The sequence below is a fragment of the Bombus bifarius genome, unplaced genomic scaffold (assembly GCF_011952205.1).
Source record: "Bombus bifarius isolate JDL3187 unplaced genomic scaffold, Bbif_JDL3187 scf7180000008037, whole genome shotgun sequence".
Lineage (NCBI taxonomy): Eukaryota > Metazoa > Arthropoda > Insecta > Hymenoptera > Apidae > Bombus > Bombus bifarius.
This window is the reverse complement of record NW_022884407.1, coordinates 614,823-627,100: the sequence shown is the minus strand read 5'-3', so window position 1 is coordinate 627,100 and position 12,278 is coordinate 614,823. Positions and strand designations below refer to the sequence as shown.

The 12,278-nt window shown below is 36.0% G+C and overlaps 1 protein-coding gene across 1 annotated transcript in view; it reads left to right on the top strand.

Moving 5' to 3' along the window:
• The window catches only part of LOC117207541 (lachesin-like), a 548,209-nt gene that overhangs the window by 23,322 nt on the left and 512,609 nt on the right, over positions 1 to 12,278 (top strand). Inside the window, exon 2 of the mRNA XM_033447848.1 lies at positions 8,319 to 8,349. The gene's annotated coding sequence lies outside the window, so the exon portion shown is untranslated. The remainder of the gene's footprint in view (positions 1 to 8,318; positions 8,350 to 12,278) is intronic.

Here is a 12,278-nt window from a genome sequence, read left to right as displayed (position 1 = left end):
CATGAAGTTTTCATATAGACGATATTTTACGCACATTAAAAATTCATTACACGTGCATTTTTCACTGATATGTATTTTCTCGAATATTACGTCAAGTGGAACAAAAATTAGTAAGCCGAACTGCAGAACCATTAATTAGAAGTTTTCCAATCGGTAGAAAGAGGATGACGTAATGGTTGGGATATGGATTTTCCTGTAGTGATGGATTCGATTTAATCCTGGATGTACGAGTTGAAAATATTGATCAAACTCGCAGCAATTCTGCTTAATTTTCTATGTGTTAATACTAAATATTTCAAACAAGCTGTTTGATGAAATTATGAAAAAAGAAATACAAATTAATTAATCTACGCTGATATGATAGCTTGTTAAGATATTCTTACACGAACGAGTTGAAGTTTTAAATAGTAAAACCCGAAGCTGCTACATTTATGATGTACATACATATTTAAATATAAACTTTCGTATGCAGCCTTTCTTATACTATAGTCCATCAACTAATAATACTAATGAATCGATAATTTGAAAATTGTACGTCTTGAACTTCGCCTCTACGATTTTATAGTTTTACGATATTACGTGAAATGATATTTTTGAAACGAATATCGAGCGAATGAATGTTGCCAACAATTAAATGATTTTACGAACTTAAACGCTAATTTTAAAAAATGATTTATAAATTGCAAAATTTAATTCCTTGTTTCATCGACAAACTTGTTACTGTCATGCACGAGCAATTATTAATACCAATAACTTGCAACCTACGGCTTATAAAATTTCGTCAAGAATATTAATTGATTGGTGGAAAAGGGCTCGTGTACCGGCATAAACACATTCGTCGTTGAAGATAATTAGAAGCATAAATAAACGATGCTATTCCGCGAGGAAAGGCATGGGTAGTTGGCTTCAATTCATCGCTACTTTTGTAAGGAGGAAAATCTTCTCGTCAGATAAGAGTGGGAAGGAGTTATGAAAGAGACGAGAGGAAGAGGTGTTCCTTTCGTAGACCAACGTTGGATGATTGCCAATGAATGCTTAAACGTAAGATACCTGTTGATAATCGCGTGATGCAATGTCTACTATGTCTTACTCCATTTTACACTAGAGCCTCTTCTTCTCCATTCTACGATATTACGCTGCTATTTTATTCGATCTACCTTGCAACTTGTGACTTTAATGTTTCGGAGGAAACGTAACTTTATGACATCGTTATGCAACCGTTTCGAATGAAAATATGCCATTCAGATATTAACAGGATTAATAGTTACTTTCTTAAAATTACTCTTTAAATCTTCTTTTACGATTTAATTCTTATCAACTAATCTAATCCACTAATTAGTAACTACCAATTACTAAATGAATATCGCCTTCTTCGAGGATAACTGTTCTATTCCTATTATCGTTTGTTGTTAAATTAAGCTAACCATTACGTACGATATACAACAGTCGAGATATTCTAATAAAAATGTATGAAAAAGTTAGCAAGCAAATTAGAATATTCAACCGAAGTCTGCGATCGGCACAAAAATGTTTACTTGCTGCATTTTTGCTGACGTGAAACATTCTATTGGAATATAGCGAAAAAATCTGATTCGACATGTCAAGCTTTACTTAACGATCGTAATCTAATTTCGCTGAAAAATAAAATTCTCCATATCTCGCTAAATTATAAGTATCGACATGTAATTTGATAAAAGGATACGATAAGCGTTTGCGATGGAATCTTTGGTAAATTGGATTGTAGTCGAATGTATTAGGTTAAGTAAAAAGTTCTGAGCGTTTTTCGCTAGATGTCTTTAGTGAGCCATATCTCACGATGTGCACATCGCATCGAGTCATAGTATACACCGATTTCAAGGTGATATTACGCATCAAAAAGGTTCTTTGTCAGTTTTGTGTTCGGTGAAGCCAGTTGTGTGTTACAGCGTTCGAAAATGGAGATAAAAAAAGAGAAAATTCGATACATTCTTCAGTACCACTACGACCAAGGTGAAAAGGCGGAGCAGGCGGCCAAAAAAATTTGTGCTGTTTATGGACCCAGTACAGTATCGAATGCAACAGCAAAGCGGTGGTTCCAACGATTCCGTTCTGGTAATATGGACGTCGAAGATGAGGCACGCTCTGGTAGGCCAATCGTCGAAAATGTGGATAAAATCATGGAAATCGTCGAGTCGGACCGGCATGTGAGCACTTATTCCATTGCCCAGGAACTGAAGATTAGCCAGAAAACCGTTTGGAACCATTTGCATAAGGCTGGTCTCAAGAAGAAGCTCGACGTATGGGTGCCACATGAATTGACGCAAAAGAACCTTTTGGACCGAATTGATGCCTGCGATTCTTTGTTGAGACGTAACGAAATCGACCCATTTTTGAAGCGGATGGTGACTGGCGATGAAAAATGGGTCACATACGAGAACAACAGCCGAAAAAGATCGTGGTCCAATCGCGGTGGGCCGGCCCAAACGATCGCCAAGCGTGGATTAACGGCCAAGAAGGTTTTATTGTGTGTTTGGTGGGATTGGAAGGGAATCATCCATTATGAGCTGCTCCCATCGGGGCAAACACTTAATTCGGACCTCTATTGTCAACAACTGACCAGACTGAAGCAGGCGATCGACCAGAAGCGGCCAGAATTGGCCAATAGGAAAGGTGTTGTGTTCCATCAAGACAACGCCAGGCCGCACACATCTTTAACGACGCGTCAGAAGCTCCGAGAGCTTGGCTGGGAGGTTCTATCGCATCCGCCGTACAGTCCAGACCTGGCACCAAGCGATTATCACCTTTTTAAGTTTTTGCAAAATTTTCTTGATGGTACAAAACTGGCCTCAAGAGAGGCTTGTGAAAATGAGCTGGTCAAGTTTTTTACCAATAGGGACGAGGACTTCTTCAACCGCGGAATTATGAAATTGCCTTCAAAATGGACAAAAGTAATCGAACAAAACGGCGCATATTTAATCTAAATCGAATAATCTTGACTATGTTAATTTCATCGTCGAAATAAAGCGAAAAAGCGCTCAGAACTTTTTACTTCACCTAATACCTTCTGACTAGTAGCAGATGTAAATATTTCCAATGCATTCGCGCTTTCTACCGTATTAACGCACGTTCGTCACCGCTCATTTTGTATATCATTTTCTCTGTTATAACTGTTTAACAATGTTTTCAATGACACTCGTTTATATGACACTTTTTTCTCATTTTGAACTGCAAGATATAGCGGCAACGTATGGACGGAAAAAACTTGAACGCCCTGTACTTTCTGAAAACGAGTAATGAGCGTTAATGCATAAATTCCAATTAGTTAAAGCAATCGGACAGTTTTATTTAGGCAGACAGATAATTGATCGCAAACGCTTGACCGCCTATTCGTTCGGCCTGAGCTGTTTATGTGATACTCGGTTGGCCAGCTATTTTGTATCATGGCGACATTCAAGTGCGCACTTTACAAAAACAATTATGCGACACCGCGATTGGCAGACGTTCGTTTCCATGTATACGCAACGAGAACCATTAAACGACCATTTGCCGCGCAAATAATAGCTGATGCGCCGATGCACTCGTTGTACCCTTTTTTCCTTTCCCCCCCCCCCCCCTCTCTCTCTATTTCTCCCCGTTCCCTGCCTCCTATTTCTATCTCTTTCCCGCTTTCCCTTTGCCGCTGTGCGCTTCTCTGGGCAGCGCCGCCGTCGAATTTCAGATTGCGCTTTAATATCGGCGGCCGCTTAATCCGCGATGACGGTTTTTCTGGGATTTCGTCGCTTTATTACAAAAAAGCTTCGCCTGGATGGACGGCAGATGTCACGTGTGCTTTTTTTGCTGGCCACCCTGTGAACCGCTTCCACCTCTAAACCAGCCGTGTCGTAACGCCTTCGTTCGCTTCGAGTTCTCTTTAAAATGTGTTCGCGGGCCATTTCGCGTAACCGTGAAAACGACCAATTCGACGATTCGTTACTACGATTCTTAACGTTTCCCACTCGGCCTTCTTTTCCTCTGTAATCAAATACATTGTTCGCCGCACAAAACTCGTTACATTAACTTACTTTTCTATCGGAAAGTTGCAAAGTTTTGTAGAAGAAAACAATGCCAAAGAAACGACACGAAACTTCAATCGATTGATACAAACGAATCTTTTAACATTTAAATTATACATTCCTCATAGATAAAAAGTTTGCGTTAAATTATCTTTACCGTTTTCAAAATAAACAGTCTGTATGTCAAAAATGGACTGCAGCTCTTTTATTGTAACAAACTATGAAAATCAACTTTTATTGCCTCGGAAATAGTTGGTCCCGAGTTCACGATACACAGCTGTATACGAACTGCCATTGTTCAAAACAGTTCTGCAACTTGTACAACTCTGTGGACGGAAAATCCGCTCCTTTGAGCATCGATTCGATTTTTGGAAATAGGTAGAAGTCACAGGGAGCGAGCTTTGGCCAATAGAATGGGTGTTCAAGCACAGTGATTTTTTTATTTACTAAAAACTGCTTCGCCGACAAAGCGTTGTCGCTGGCGCAAAATCCACCCGTTTCTTTTTCACGCGTTCTCGTCATTTTGTCAGCACTTCGATCTAGTATCGCCGATTTACCGTTTGGCTCACTCGCTGTCCACTCTGCTATCGCAATACCCTTCATGTTGAAGAAAGCCTTGAACTGTGAACGACTCATACGTGCTTTCTTCGGTCTTGGAGACGACTTGCATTGCACTGACTGTCGCCTGTGGACTTCGTCGATCTAATAAGACAGAATGATGTTAAACAGGGGCCGTTGACATCGTTCGAAGTTAAAAATTAATAGAGGACCTTTAAAAGGTCCTCTTGTGTCTCCCATGAAAGAAAAATTGTCCGTATCACTTTCCCGAGAAACAATGGGAAAGTTGTGAAAAATGAACGCAAACATGTATATGATAGAGATTACTACTATCGATATTTTAAAAGGAAAATATCGTTAGAAGAAGTGTCGCAAACAGTGGCAAGTATTTTTCCATTATATCAAAACTTAACCTGAAACTATGATACGAGAATTGACAAAATCGAATGCAAGCAATGACTCCATCCTTTTTATCTATTCGTTGTTTGTTATTTTTTGCTATTTGAATTTTTATTAATAAATACTAAGTTCTTGTGACTCTTTACTATTTACTTTTAGTCATTTAATTTGCGTTTATGTATATTCAGTTTTAAAATAGTCCTTTTCAATATACCGAAGTTTGAAAAGAATCGGAGATACCGGTCAAATTGGAAAGTATTACCGTAACGTTCAGGATACCTTGGGTAATACGGAACTTGGGTTAAACGGGACTCGGATAACCAACACTACACTATATGTATATGCCGTTGCTTCACTGCAGCTGGATTAGTTAGAAAAGGTTTATGTCTTTTAGCAACTGCAAGAAGCAAGAGATGTTTTACTACTCTTTTCTTATGTAGGTTGGACTTGAGATTGCTTCTTGGGATGATATGTTGTTTTGTTTTAATACTTTCGACCAGGAATTCAATGAAACTGTTAACTTTTGTAAATAAATGTTATTTGCTGAACTTTTAGCTTCTCGATAACTTTTTTTCTTTTTTAAGCGAACAGTCTAGGATATCTTGCTATTATTATTCAAAGTACTACTGGATTCTTCTGTGCGTTTTTTACGCACAGTGAACTACCTGCCAAAACAGCTACCGTTTAGGTTGCCTCGCCAGCTTCAAATTTCGGGAAATAACGACACGATGAATTATTTCCGGTCTCGCCACTAATTTCGCTGGAACGAGCGGATGCTAGACCTCCGTATCAGCGTCGCTTTCCCTTAAGATGAAGATTTAAATCAAGTTGTTTTATCGATTTCTGTGTTGCGAGTAATGAATTTATCTTCCTCTAATTCTTTGATATAAGCAGAGGACCACGAGAGTGGAATAAAATTTGCAAGAATTAGTAGAGAAATCAGGCAGTATGCTCCGTTTCATTTAGAAGTTGGGATACCTCCGTAATTAAGTGTACGTGGTATGCACTCGCGTGTTTAGGTCTTAATTACCGGGTGCTGTTGCTTTGTATTATTCTTGGTGAGTGTATTATCCAAGAGGTAAACTGAATTGTCTTTTCGCTCTGGTAGCAGGTTTCTTCGTATGCAAACTCCAAGTGAGTTTTTAGTAGAGAGCTAATCGCAAGATCTCTTTCAACTTACTACTAATAAGTAGTTTTCGTGTCCTCGAATAGAGTTCTGATTATTCGACCTCCCTCTTTCTTCTGGAGAACACAGTTACGGTAGTTTTACTCTATGAGGTTTCCATGAACCAAATTTTTCCAGCGAATATTTGTATTTTGTTGAGAGTGTTTTGAAGCAACTGTTGCCATGTTTGGCGTACGATGGTATTGTCTGCAGGTACAATCCATTTTACTAGATGATGGTTGTTAATTCAATAACACCTAGTAGGAAAAGAATGACATTTAAAGTTGATCCCTGCGGGACTCTGATTGACACTTCATGACATTGCAACAGGTGTCCGTATACTTGAACTCGAATATGTTTGATTCTGAATTGGATTAACAGTTATATGGAAAAGGGCACGCTTCACCGATTGCAATCACCTTCAAGGTCAAGTCAACATACCGAATAACTTTTCCCTATACACGTTACATGTCATCTGGGGCTTTTTGCTTGGAACAGTGCTATATGCATATTCTACGATAGAATACGTCCTCTTGCTTCGTTTGGGATAACGTTCTTAGTTAATAACAGTATGTTCCGTTTAACTGGAAATGCTCAAATATCTGAAAGAATACGAATGATACGAAAAAATATTTCAGACAAAATTTGCACGGCAATCGAGGGGGATATGCAATACTCTTCTCTACTTAACGTTCCGATAATCTTGAAACTTTGTTCCTTTTGTGCTTTTAGTGCAGTTTTCTGTCGAACAGTACGTACTGTAAGTGTTGTGTCACTGTACAAGTTCAATGTATACTAAACACTGCTTAGTATTCTTAATTATTCTTTGCTATCGATTTTCTTCTTTTAAAGATATCTGTATTTGCTATTCTTATCATTGTCCCCTACAAGTTGTTCAGATTTGTATATATTTATGTTGCGTTATCATCGATGCGAGTGAATATTGGGCTGTCCTAAAAGTTTCTTTCGTTTTATAAGAAAATAATATATGCACAATATTTCTTACTTTATGTTATTTGATTGAATTACGTATGATCCATTTTGTTGTGTTAAAATAAAGACTACGACTTTTGACAGATTAGGTTTCATGTTTGTGTAAAACTATATTATTGTAAAAGAAAGACGCTCTTCAGACGATCTAATAGTTAATTTATTTGGACTAATTTAATTTGTGATTTTATGATATTTACTGCAGTTTTTCTTTTGAAATTTTCATCTCTGGCTCAATATTGAAAGATTGAAGCGTGGTTTTTGGATATTTAACGGTATTGGGAAATCGTCACTGTCATCTAGTTCAGAACGTACAGACCATTCGACTAAATCCACCACATTCCTACTATACAGTGATAAATCTACAGAGCTAAATCGACTCTTTTTCGTACTAAAGTTTGCGTTATCCCGATGTGTTAAGCAGAATTATTTGAGTTTGGTCGATGATCAATTTGTTTTCTTGCTTCTCGTATCAGTTTTATTAGACACGGAAAAGAACCGTGGCCGTTGGAATTTCTAACGATTACGAACGTTTTAGGTAACTGGTTTATTATATTGACTATTTCTTCTGTATCGAAGTCGTATTGATTTGAAGTGCAGCCGGTCACACGAATATTCGCACGCCCTTTAAAGCTGAATAAGCTTTTTTAAAATTGGACCAAACGATTTGATTCCCTTTGAGACGTTAAAAGAATTAATTTACTAGATGACACGTAAAACATCTTTGAAAAAATTGCAATTTGTTGAAATAGCGAAGAACGAAGTAAAGATCGCTTTTTACGACTGTTTCGTCTGTCAATTTCCAACTTGCTATATATAATCGTCGATAACGAAGTATTTTGTCTATTAAATTTATGACTAATAATTATTATATTCTCATTCAAAATTTTACCAATTTTATCGATTTTTATTATGGCAAACCATTTAAAGAAACAAAGTTGATCTTTATATCTCCAAAACGCTCTCGCAAAGAAAATATTGTACACATATGTATGTGTATACGAGTGCATCATAAAATATGCTGCCATTCTTCGAAACAAGTATAACAATTTTTCAAATAACGCATTATTTAGGTGTTATTCAAGTGCGCTATTTAGATAAAATAAACTACCTCGCATAATATAAGACACACGAGCCAAATTGTATAAATAAAAATATACTTATGTTTCTTACAGATTCCAGTGACTACTCAAGCTGTGATAATTGGTAAGTACTCTGTTTGAATTTAATCATGTTAATACGTACATAGTCGTAATAAAAATATATTCAAAGTATACGTAGTTGGGGTATTTATCGATATGTATGTATATATGCAGGAGATCAAGTCCTTTTATTTTTCACTTAATATTTTATAAATTAAAAAACATTTTTAATTCTTTTATTACTTCCCTTTAAAAATACATAACGTAATTAATCTATGTTATTGTCTTTGTTATTTCTCATTTAAAGTTTTCGTAATTTGATTGACTAAAGTCGACCTTTCTTTTCTTCAATACTTTTTAGGAAAAGATATTTCATGAAAATTTACTTAAACACGTATCTCGTGTTTTATACATTGTTATTGTACTTTCCTTTGTCGATGTGTATACTATTATTTCTGCTATTTGCTTTCACAATTAATCTTATTTACAATCGTTCCTTTAAGTTGTAAAACTAACATAACTTCTTGAATAAGATATTGGTTTCAATCACATTCTCGTCAGGATCATTCAACACATAGCAGTAATATATTTGCATTCAAATAAGATAACATGTAAAATTAAACAAAGTTATAATTTAACGAGTTATAGATTGCATTTGGATGGTATTTTATTTTGCAAAAAACGGGATTAAAACCATTTATTTTAATTACTAACCAAACACGTACGCCTATATGTATTTCCAATTTCACACTTTGCAAAATTTTCATATACAATGATGAGAATTTATTTGTAAAATCCAACAAAATATTCCGTTTTATATTTTATCTTCGTGCATCCTCTTTCTCGTCATCATATTTTATATGCACTTCATATGCAAATAGGAATTATGCGGAATTATGATTTAAAAACGTTGTGCTCTTTGATTACATCACGATTAATCTAAGAACTTGTGCGTAGTTTCGAGTATCAATTAGTACCTTATACGCGAATTGTAGAACAATTTTCAGGCCAATTCGCATTTGTTAACGATATTACGTGGTAATTAGCGGCGACGATGTGAGAAGAAAGAGACGTGGCTGTTAAATTTAGCGAAACAACGAGAGGTCTTTCAGAAAGTAGAAAACTCTTGAAACCTGATTTTCAAAGTTCCTTTGATCTGGTATTTGTTGCAAGAGTAATTGATGAAAATTTTTGATCGAGTAATTGAATTGATCCAGAATCAAAGTTCTTTCATCGGTTAACAGCTAAATAGCATTTATCGTCACGAGCGATCGACAATCGGCGATCGCTGAAACAAATTGAATTGATTTTCCTGTTCACGAAATCACACATACACGCATGATGGTACGATAATCCTGTCTTTCGTTCCGTGGCAGGTTAAAAATCAAACGTTGCTTGGAGGCTTGCAAAAATGCGTTCTACTCGAAACTTTGTAAAGTCGTTTAAAAACATTCGAAATTATATCGAAACGCGTAAATTTACATTTAACGTCCGAATAGCTTCTACTTGTATCCAAAGTTAACTAAAGTCACGTAGGTTTAAATGTCAAACATCTAAATCGGCAACACTGACTCAGGTTTGTACGATACTAGCTGATATGTACTTAAATAATCTTTTTTAAAAATAACGTGGCTGACGATTTCGTGAATTTCTATTGGCTCTGCTTGGAGGAGGGCCATATTTCCTCGCTGTATCGTCGCAGCGATTATAAAAAGAACACGATCGCAGAGAAGCTTCTTCTTTCTATTTTCGATTTCTACTCAACCCTTTACGGTCACACAGTAGTCACATAACTGAAGCTTGTTCGAAAAGTACTCTTTAAAATGGCGAAAACCACGTCAAAATTCGTCGAGTAGTTGTGAAGATTGGCCTGAATACACAGACGCTTACCGGGAACCTTATTATAGATAAAAATCTCCTTCCCATCTATAACTGTGTCAAATGCAGAAAATTCCTGTACTTGTTTCTCGATATACGCTACTTCATTCATCGTTGCTTATGTATTTTCATGCAGAAATTGAACTTTTATTGGCCTACAGAGTTTCCTATACGACGATCGCTGATACCGCAGATACAAATTGCAGTGAAACAAATGATATTAAAAAAATATCGGAATCTGATTTTCTATCAGCAGTAAAGTATCTCCTTGCATATATATATATGTATATGTCGGAGATGAAAGGACATCGTTTTACGCCCCTAACCCTAATTCTAATGTAAATCCGACATATATATATATATATATATATAAGTATTAATGTAAATCCTTAGGCTAAATCAGACGATCGATTCTGGAAAATTGAGTTTATTTGAAATAAAAATAGTTATATGTTCAAATAATTAAAAAAAATATATTTTAAAAATAAATAAATGTCTTTCAATACCTGTTTGTAGGAAATACATTTTGTCATATGTATCAGCATAAAAAATATTAATATATAAATAAATATATTAGTGTTAAATATCGAAATTAATAATAATGCTATCCAAAACCATACGATATTCACTTGACAAATTTTCTTGCATTTTTCGCAGTCTTCAAGAAAATACGCTTGAAACTAATAGCGTGATCACCCTGCCATCATAAAAAATGATCGTACGACCAGAGTGGCACACAGTGGCAGTTAATTTTTGCAAATACTGAAAGATAGTAGCGTCAACTACTAATCTGAACAAGATTTTTAGCCTGATATCATGGAATACGCAACAATTTACTCTGCTTCTTCGATATTTACGCATAGAGTTTTACCCCTCATTTATTATAATGAATTTGACAATCGTACAAACTAACCAACTAAATATTCCACTTACTTCTGCAAACCGTATCCACCTTGCAGAATTGACATTAATTAACTGTCGTTGAAGTTATATACTTTGCATTTTGTTCTTTGACATCGTACTTGCGCACGTGAAAACTGTGTGACGAATGAAGGCGGCGATCTTTTATCTGCGACCATTGCGCAGATACGAGTAATAAAACTTTCTGTGGTTTTTCCATTGGCACATTATCGGAGTACCCAAACGAATCCGCAACGTCAAAGTACCTAACGATTAAAATGCCTCTAACGAAAAATCCATTTTTCATGTCTTGGTCACGTTTAGCGATTTGAAACCACTGTGAAATTGTGAATTTTCCTAAAATGAAAGTTGTATGATATAGAGAAGGATAATTTTCTTTGTAAGCGAAGGGTTTTAATTTCAAAATCTCCTGTATCTTTTTAAACAGTTTTATCCTCGGTAAAACGAGCGATGTTCAGACGATTTCAACGACCTGTAATTCAAGGTTGTTCGACAATAGACGGAAGAGTATAGGAATGAATGTTTTGCATCGGTCGGACCATCGTATCGTGTTGATATCGTATCACTCGTACATTGAATCCGGAAACACACAGACCAGTTATCCAATAATTCCAATGTTACACCGACGCAAACAGACACCACTTTGAATATCTCTTGTAACGTCAGACGTCAAGCTCGCTTTTTGTGTCCTTATTTGTTATCGAGCGGCTTTATATGAGAGGCCGTGGAAATCGACGTTTAAACATTGTTTACATTATACCGAAGATAAAAAGTACAGTAAGCCACTTAGAAAAATAAAAGTGATCTTAAAATCTCCGAGAATGCTTCATCTGTAGAAAGATGATTATCGCCACGTCACGGTCCTCTCCATACCATACAACTTTTGCAAGGACAGTTTCTCTCCTTTAAAAATAACGGATATATTAAAGGCGATCAGTTATTATATCGCTCTGCACTGTATAACTCCGTTTCAATAAAGCTTTAAAGCATTAGATCATCCCATGAAAAATATCGTCTACTGGTCTTGTGTAAGCGTCTGTATCTTGTTTAGATAAAACGTTTATGCACTTTTTGGAAACGTTTTACGTAATATTACAGTACGCTTGTATCAAATTTAAACACATCTGTGTTTAACATAAATTTTCATATCTATAGCGCTCTCAAATTGCCTTCCTTTCTTATAGGAACCTGCAG